This window comes from Nerophis ophidion, linkage group LG22 (genome assembly GCF_033978795.1).
Source record: "Nerophis ophidion isolate RoL-2023_Sa linkage group LG22, RoL_Noph_v1.0, whole genome shotgun sequence".
In the NCBI taxonomy this organism is placed as follows: Eukaryota; Metazoa; Chordata; class Actinopteri; order Syngnathiformes; family Syngnathidae; genus Nerophis; species Nerophis ophidion.
Genome location: NC_084632.1, coordinates 17,709,178 through 17,716,896, shown reverse-complemented (window position 1 = coordinate 17,716,896; position 7,719 = coordinate 17,709,178). Strand labels below are relative to the sequence as shown.

At 37.8% G+C, this 7,719-nt stretch overlaps 1 long non-coding RNA gene across 1 annotated transcript; it reads right to left on the bottom strand.

Annotated features, from left to right (window-relative positions):
- Window positions 1-356: 356 nt before the first annotated feature.
- Window positions 357-1,167, bottom strand: LOC133540941 (uncharacterized). The gene is made up of 2 exons (XR_009803767.1): window positions 733-1,167; window positions 357-493 (listed from the first exon to the last, which is right to left on the bottom strand). It is a non-coding gene; the product is annotated as an uncharacterized LOC133540941 (long non-coding RNA).
- Window positions 1,168-7,719: the final 6,552 nt, after the last annotated feature.

Genomic DNA, 7,719 nt, shown 5'->3' with positions numbered 1-7,719 from the left:
ATACAGATGGGGTAAGGATGAGTCACCAGGGTGAGTTTCATGTCTCTACGACCATCCTAGCCAGAGATATTGGGGCTGCCTGAAAATGCACCCCCCCCTAACTCCGCCTGTGGGGGTCCAATCATCACATGGTTTTCACAGTATACAGATGGGGTAAGGATGAGTTACTAGGGTGAGTTTCATGTCTCTACGACCATCCTAGCCAGAGATAGATAGATGTTCAGGCAGCTGGAATCAACTCTTCACTGAAAATGCACCCCCACCATAACTCCATCTCTGGTATTTCGGGTACTTTTGGTAAAGTTATTTGTGAATATTCAGTTTGAAAATTCTTAAAATCAAAACAACGATAGGTATCAGATGCATTCATTTATTAATGTATTCATCCATCCACCCATGAGCTTCTTACAGTTAAAGAAAATGTCATATTTTTAAAATACATGTATTGGATCCCGTCGAGTGAAGCAGCAAACATTCGTTCTCCTTGATGTCTCTAAAAAAGTACATATAGAGGCTTACTTTGGTGTATATATTCTTTAATACAATACTTCAATACATTTTCGGGACAGCAAATATTCCTATACTAAATGGTTATTGTTTCGCCTTATCTGAATGGTGGCGAAATCATTAAAGGCTCACAATTAATCCATCCATTAATAAATCCAAAGTAAACACAACTTGGATTATTTCACCTTATGTACTTTTTTATGCCGAAAGAGGCGATGTACCCACCTGAATGACGACGAAATCATTAAAGGCAATGACGGCGAAATCATTGAAGAATCACAATTAATCCATCCATTAATATATCCAAAGTAAAGACAACTTGGAGTATTCACCTTGTTATGTACATTTTTCTGCCGAAAGAGGCGATTGAATGACGACGAAATCATTAAAGGCAATGGCGGCGAAATCATTAAAGAATCACAATTAATCCATCCATTAATATATCCAAAGTAAAGACAACTTGGATTATTCACCTTGTTATGTACATTTTTATGCCGAAAGAGGCGATTTTAGCCGAGTTTAGCTACTTTTCGAGACGGGTGATGCAACCGAGTGACGTAAGCGCGCTCCCGACAGGGGGTGCATTTTACGGCGGGGGTGCAGAATTCGGCACAACACCGGCTGAGACCTAATCCTGACGTAATGCACCTCCTTCTCCCAGCCCCGTTTTTCCAAAGCTGGGAAAGGGAGCGGCGGAATCTGAGAGAAATTAGAAAAGCAGGAGGTGCTTTGAGGGGTGAGGAGGTGTTACAGCTGAGAAACAACGGGGGAGAGCTGAGGAAGAAGACAAAGGATTTATGTGCTTTTTTTCATAGAAGATCCCTTTCGAGGTGGTGTGGACACAGTTATGTGAACTATTTTTTTTATACTATTGTTATAAATCAGGCCTGGGCAATTATTTTACTCGGGGGGGCCAAATTTAGATAAAAAATGTGTCTGGGGACCGGTATATCTATTTTTAGGAACACTAATACAAAACCTCACAATAATGATTGAAAGCTACAAACTTTATGACAGACTGCCTTAAAAAACGGAATGGAATTTGACATTTTTTTAGGGAATGAGACACCCAGAATGTACATGAAAATAAAGAATGTGGGATTTACAATATTAATTATGACGGATAAAACACTGAATATTGACATATTTTACAATCAAGCAAAACACAACCAAATATGCAACAAACAGTGAAATATAAACATGAAGGCGTGTTAAATGATAATATTTGTTAATCTTCTAAACTCATTTTTTTGTGTTTCTGACTTTTAATATACAGTACAAGATAAGATGTTTTATTGTCATTGCACTCAGCATACAACAAAACTTAGTTTGGTGCTTGACATGCATTTCTAGCAGCATTGAGACATGGTAAAAGGATAATATATGATGTTTTAAATATACAATTTTCTGTTTTTGACCCTAAATAACTGGGTTGCATACGACGCCGTGTCCGTTTTTCTTCTTCGCAGCTTAATTTACACAAAAGGTCAGGCAGCTTGAGCGTAGCATTAAAACAAGTGAGAGTGAGGGTAGTGTTTGAGCAGAAAATGCTGTATTGCTCTTCTGTTCTCGGGTTTTCCAGTGGTTAAAATAAAGTACTTGAAAGCTATTTTCTATCTAAATAAAATAAAAATAAAAATGTATGCTGTAGGAAATGACGCTTAAAAATATCACTTTCATCATCTTGTGGAATACAATCGGACCATGCTCGTGTTTGCAGAGATGACTTTGTAAAATGTTTGTTTGGATAGTTGATTTGTTTGAGAAACCTTCTGTGATGTAATCAAGTTTATTTTCTACTTCATTGGTAGTATTTCATAGCAGAATTAAATGTAAAGAAAGAACAATAAATCACATTAGTTTGTTTTCTTATGTGGTTGCTATGCCTAAATAGAACTGCGGAGTTGTGCAAATAAACTGACGTCATGCTAATTTCTAAGAATTCATATTGTGATTGTTGGTCCAATCCATCGTACTTTCATTGTCTATTTTAATAACAGAAACTAAAAGTTTAGTTGTCCTTGTGCAGGAAGGCCAAGTGCTTTATTCGACACGGAGGACCAGATTATAGCGTCTTTGGTGCTATTTGTTAGCCTCAAAACCTCTAAACCTTTCAAATTCTGCACCAATCTGCTTTGATTTAGGTAAATAAAATGTAGCCTATTGGTGCTCTGGACCAGTGGTTCTCAACCTTTTTTCAGTGATGTACCCCCTGTGAACATCTTTTTAATTCAAGTACCCCCTAATCAGAGCAAAGCATTTTTGGTTGAAAAAAAGAGATAAAGAATTAAAATACAGCACTATGTCATCAGTTTCTGTTTTATTAAATTGTATAACAGTGCAAAATATTGCTCATTTGTAGTGGTCTTTCTTGAAGTATGTGGAAATAAAGATATAAAAATAACTAAAAACTTATTGAAAAATAAACAAGTTATTCAATTATAAATAAAGATTTCTACACATAGAAGTAATCATCAACTTAAAGTGCCCTCTTTGGGGATTGTAATAGAGATCCATCTGGATTCATCAACTTCATTCCAAACATTTTTTCACTAATAAAGAAACCTTTAACATCAATATTTATGGAACACGTCCACAAAAAAAAAATCTAGCTGTCAACACTGAGTATTGCATTGTTGTATTTGTTTTCACATTCATATTTTGTTGAAGTATTACTCAATAAATTGATTTATAAAGGATTTTTGAATTGTTGATATTTATAGAATATTTTAAAAAAATCTCATGTACCCCTTGATATACCTTCAAGTACCCCCAGGGGTACGCGTACCCCCATTTGAGAACCATTGCTCTGGACGCCTGAAACCCAGAAGTGTCGGGATGTGCCTCTCGGTCACATGATTACATCCCAGGTATTTTTCTAAAGACATTTTTGGACTTTTAATAAACAGTACAAGATAGGATGTCTGTCATTGCACGCTGTATATAATAAAAAATATTGTTCTAAAAATATAAATTTTTGTGTTTTGGATTTTATTTTAAAATAAGATGCTTTATTGTCATTGCATCAGTATACAGCATTATTTATTTTGATGTGACACTTTAATTTCTAGCAGTAGTCAGACATGTTAAAGGATAACATTTTTAATTTTTCCAAATAACAAAAATACTGTAGTTGTTTGTAGTAAATTCTACTGTGTTTCTCAAAATATTAGCGAGAGTTTTTTTTGTTGTTGATTAAAAAGCATGTTTTGTTTTAAAACTACCGTTTTTGTGGGCCATGAAGGGATTCATTTAATTTGAATGAATTATGTGTAATATGAATATTTTGGGTCCCAAAATCAGTGCAAATTACAATCCTAAACCAAGGCTTAACTGTAGTTAAAGTTTGACATGCGGACAATACAAAAATTGCTGTACGCTTTTTCTTAATTACAGTCATACTTGCCAACCTTGAGACCCCCGAATTTGGGAGGTGGTAGCGGGAGTGCTGCAAGGGTTTATGGGTATTTGTCCTGTTTTGTTTATGTTGTGTTACGGTGCGGATGTTCTCCCGAAATGTGTTTGTCATTCTTGTTTGGTGTGGGTTGACAGTGTGGCGCATATTTGTAACACTGTTAAAGTTGTTTATACGGCCACCCTCAGTGTGACCTGTATGGCTGTTGACCAAGTATGCGTTGCATTTACTCGCGTGTGTGTAAAAGACGTATATACTATGTGATTGGGCCGGCACGCTGTTTGTATGGAGGGAAAACGGACTTGAGGACAGGTTGTAGAGGACGCTAAACGCAGTGCGTTGAAGGCACGCCCCCAATATTGTTGTCCGGGTGGAGGGGCTCTGAAATCCGGGAGTCTCCCGGGAAAATCGGGAGGATTGGCAAGTATGAGTATAGTAGCGGTTCTCACCTTCTTTACCAAAGTGTTGGCATTCACAATTTTCTTTGACCCCCACGGTGGCTTATTTTGCAGACGTATGTAACAAAAAAAGCACAGATTCCTCAACGTGATATATTCTGTTTTTGGCACTCAATGGGCACACATTTTAATATTCACCCTTATGAGCGTTGGAAAATGATCACATCCAAACAGATGGACCAACGTCTCCAAACAGATGGTCGTTGCTCCAGAAGTAAATCAGATTTCAGTTATGTTGTATCATGCTCCGGTGTATTATTGGCCACGTCCAGAAGGAATAAGAAGCCAAAACATCCGCCAGAGAAAACACAGAATAAAATAAATGCTTCTTACAAAAGGTCACTAAACTGTGTTATCTGTTGTTTGACGTTGGGAGAAGAGATCATGCAAAGCTGCTTTATGTCACAGTGTAAGTAAGCTCTGCTCAAGCGGTCATCTCAGCTTAGTCCTACTGTAAATATGCAAATAGTTTGATGATTAATTGACCCCAGTTGGACTTGAAATAGAGAGGGAGTTTAGTAGAAAAGAATGTGAAGAATTAGGAAAGGAATGAGAAAGTCACAGGAGTTAATTGACTGTGTGTGTGTGTGTATATATCATCGTGTTCTACTTCCACCAGCGGACTTTTTTATCTTGGCTTCTTAATTATTAGAATAATGTAAAACTCTGATCAGCATGGAAACCAATACTGATGTCCTGTAACTTAATGAGGATTTTCTCTGCTATTATGCATGAATTCCATTATCTGCTTATGGTATCATTTTCTTTCTGTCTGTCATCCATCATTGAAAACTCTTGCTGACTTTGCAAAACCTAAAAAGTTTATCCTTCCTTCCAAAGAAAGCTCTTCTTCCTTCCTTCCTTTGTAGAAAACTATTAATTTCTCCCTGCTTCTTCTCTTCTTGGAAAACTCTTATTTATTCCTTTCCTGAAAAACTCTAATTTCCTTCCTTCACAGAACACTCCACTTCCTTTCTTTGTAGAAATATCTTATTTTTTTCCTTCCTTTCCTGGAAATGTTCTTCCTAAAAACTTGTCTACCATCTTTCTTAGAAAACTCTTTCTTCCTTTATTGCTTCCATCCTTTTCTAGAAAATATATTTCTTCATTTTCCATTCCTTAATTCTTTTGTAGCAAACTTCCGTCTTTCCTTCACGGTTTTTGTTTTGTAAAACACCAATTTCTTTGGAGAAATACTTCCTTCCTTCCTGTCCTGGAAATGTTTTTTTCCTTCCTAAAAACTCTTCTTCCTTCTTTGCTTCCTTTTTCTTGAAAATGATTTTGTCTTCATTCTTTCCTTTCATCAGAGAACTCTCCTTTTGTAGAAAACTAACTTCTTCCATACCTTCATTTTTGTAGAAATCTCAATTTTTTCAGAAAAGAAACACTTTTCTTCCTTCTTAAAAACTCTTCTTTCCTTCCTTGAAAATGCTTTCCTTCCTTGCTTCCTTTGTAGAACACTCTGTCCTTCCTTCCTTTGTCGAAATATCTCCTTCTTTCCATTATTTGAAGGAAACACTTCATTTTTTTAAATATCTTCCCTCTTCCTTTCTTTTTTCCTGGATATATATCTGGGATATGCTCCAGCACCCCCGCGACCCCAAGAGGGACAAGCGGTAGAAAATGGATGGATGGATGTTTTCTTCCTTCTTTTTTTGAAAAACTCCACTTCCTTGTTTCTTTCATTGCGTCCTTCCTTTTCTGGAAAACTTTTCTGTCTTTCTTCCTTCCTTCATACAAAACTAATTTCTTCCTCCATTCCTTCTTTACTACAAATCGTATTTTCCTTCCATATGTCACTAAGATGATATATCAAATCACTAAAATGTACTTTTTGTACAGAACACCATTACAATAGTTTAAAAACAAATAAAGTGCACTTTGGTGCATGATGTAACACGAGATATTTCAATAACTGTCCAATAAAAATGAGCTGCATAATAGAAAATCAAATCGCAATGTGGTAGGTTATCTCCTTATGTTGTTCACTATTTTTTTTTCTGCACGGTGTTGATGTGGAAATGCTTGCCTCGGCATTTTGTTGGTGTGGCACCGAATGGAGATGTTGACATGTGAAGTAAGCACTCTTCATTCTCTAGCAGGAGACTTTTCAAATGATGCAGTAATGCTACTTTTTGTAATAACACTTTTGCCCCGCACTAGCACTGCTAGCGGGGTGTATAAAATAGTCAGGGACTTCATGGATACAAAGGATTCTGGGTATTTGTTGTATTGCGTTTATGTTGTGTTACTGTGAAGATGTTCTCCCAAAGTGTGTTTGTCATTTTTGTTTGGTGTGGCTTCACAGCGTGGTGCATATTACTAAGAGTGTTAAAATTGTTTATATCACAACCATTAGTGTACTCTGTGTCACCCAGTATGCCTTCCAGTCGTGTGCGTGTGTCCGTGGAAGCCACGCACAACATGTTGCTGGACAGACAATCAGATCGTACATGCTGTAGTAGGCGACAAAGCTAATGGCTTTTTAGCACGCCCTAATACTCATTAACTGGGTGACTCCCGGCAGTCATTCCAGAGAATATTGCGTCTCCTATTGTCTTCTTCGTTTTGTGACACGAGTCCCAAATGGCTCTCTAAATGATAAAGGATACCAATCCCTGAACCATTATCAAATATTTCGGAATGATTCAACCACCACCCGCCCAAATCTAATTAAAATCAATTTTTTCGTCATGTCACCCGCCTGACCCGCGGTTTATCCGCGAATGCGACCACAAACCGCGCTGCTCTAGCGTATACATATGTGACGTATGTTGGAAAGTGCGCTTGCTGTCTGTGAGAAGGAGAGACGAGAGTGGAAAGAGCCTCTAGTGTAATGCCAGCAGCTAAAAGCAACTGCGTGAGAAGGTATACTCGAATATCACGATATAGTCATTTTCACTTTCTCTCTGGCACTCAGCGAGGGTTGACGCTCCCCTTTCCTCTCCCTTATCTCTCCTGCTTGCTTCTTTGTTTTGTCTTGTCTTAAATTTCTTGTTGCCTCTTCTTGCACTGCTCTCCAGATCTAAACATTAGAACTATTTAACTGGCCTCAACAAAATTGACAAGATCTTGGGTTTGGGGGAACCTGCTGTCGTGACAAAGCGGTTGTTGTTGGACACACGACGGACTCTTGGGAGAAGAAGGAGGGCCGCATGCATGGCGACCCTTTTCTGTCGAGGGCGTGAAGATATCCACCTACTAGGAATTATGACAACAGGACATCTGCTGATTGGAGTAAGCGTTGCTCTGGTTTGTCGACAAATTGGAAGTTGCTGGCAGTCTTAAAAGTACCCCAAAGCTGCCACAAATAATTGGAGGATGCGGGAAAAACTACCC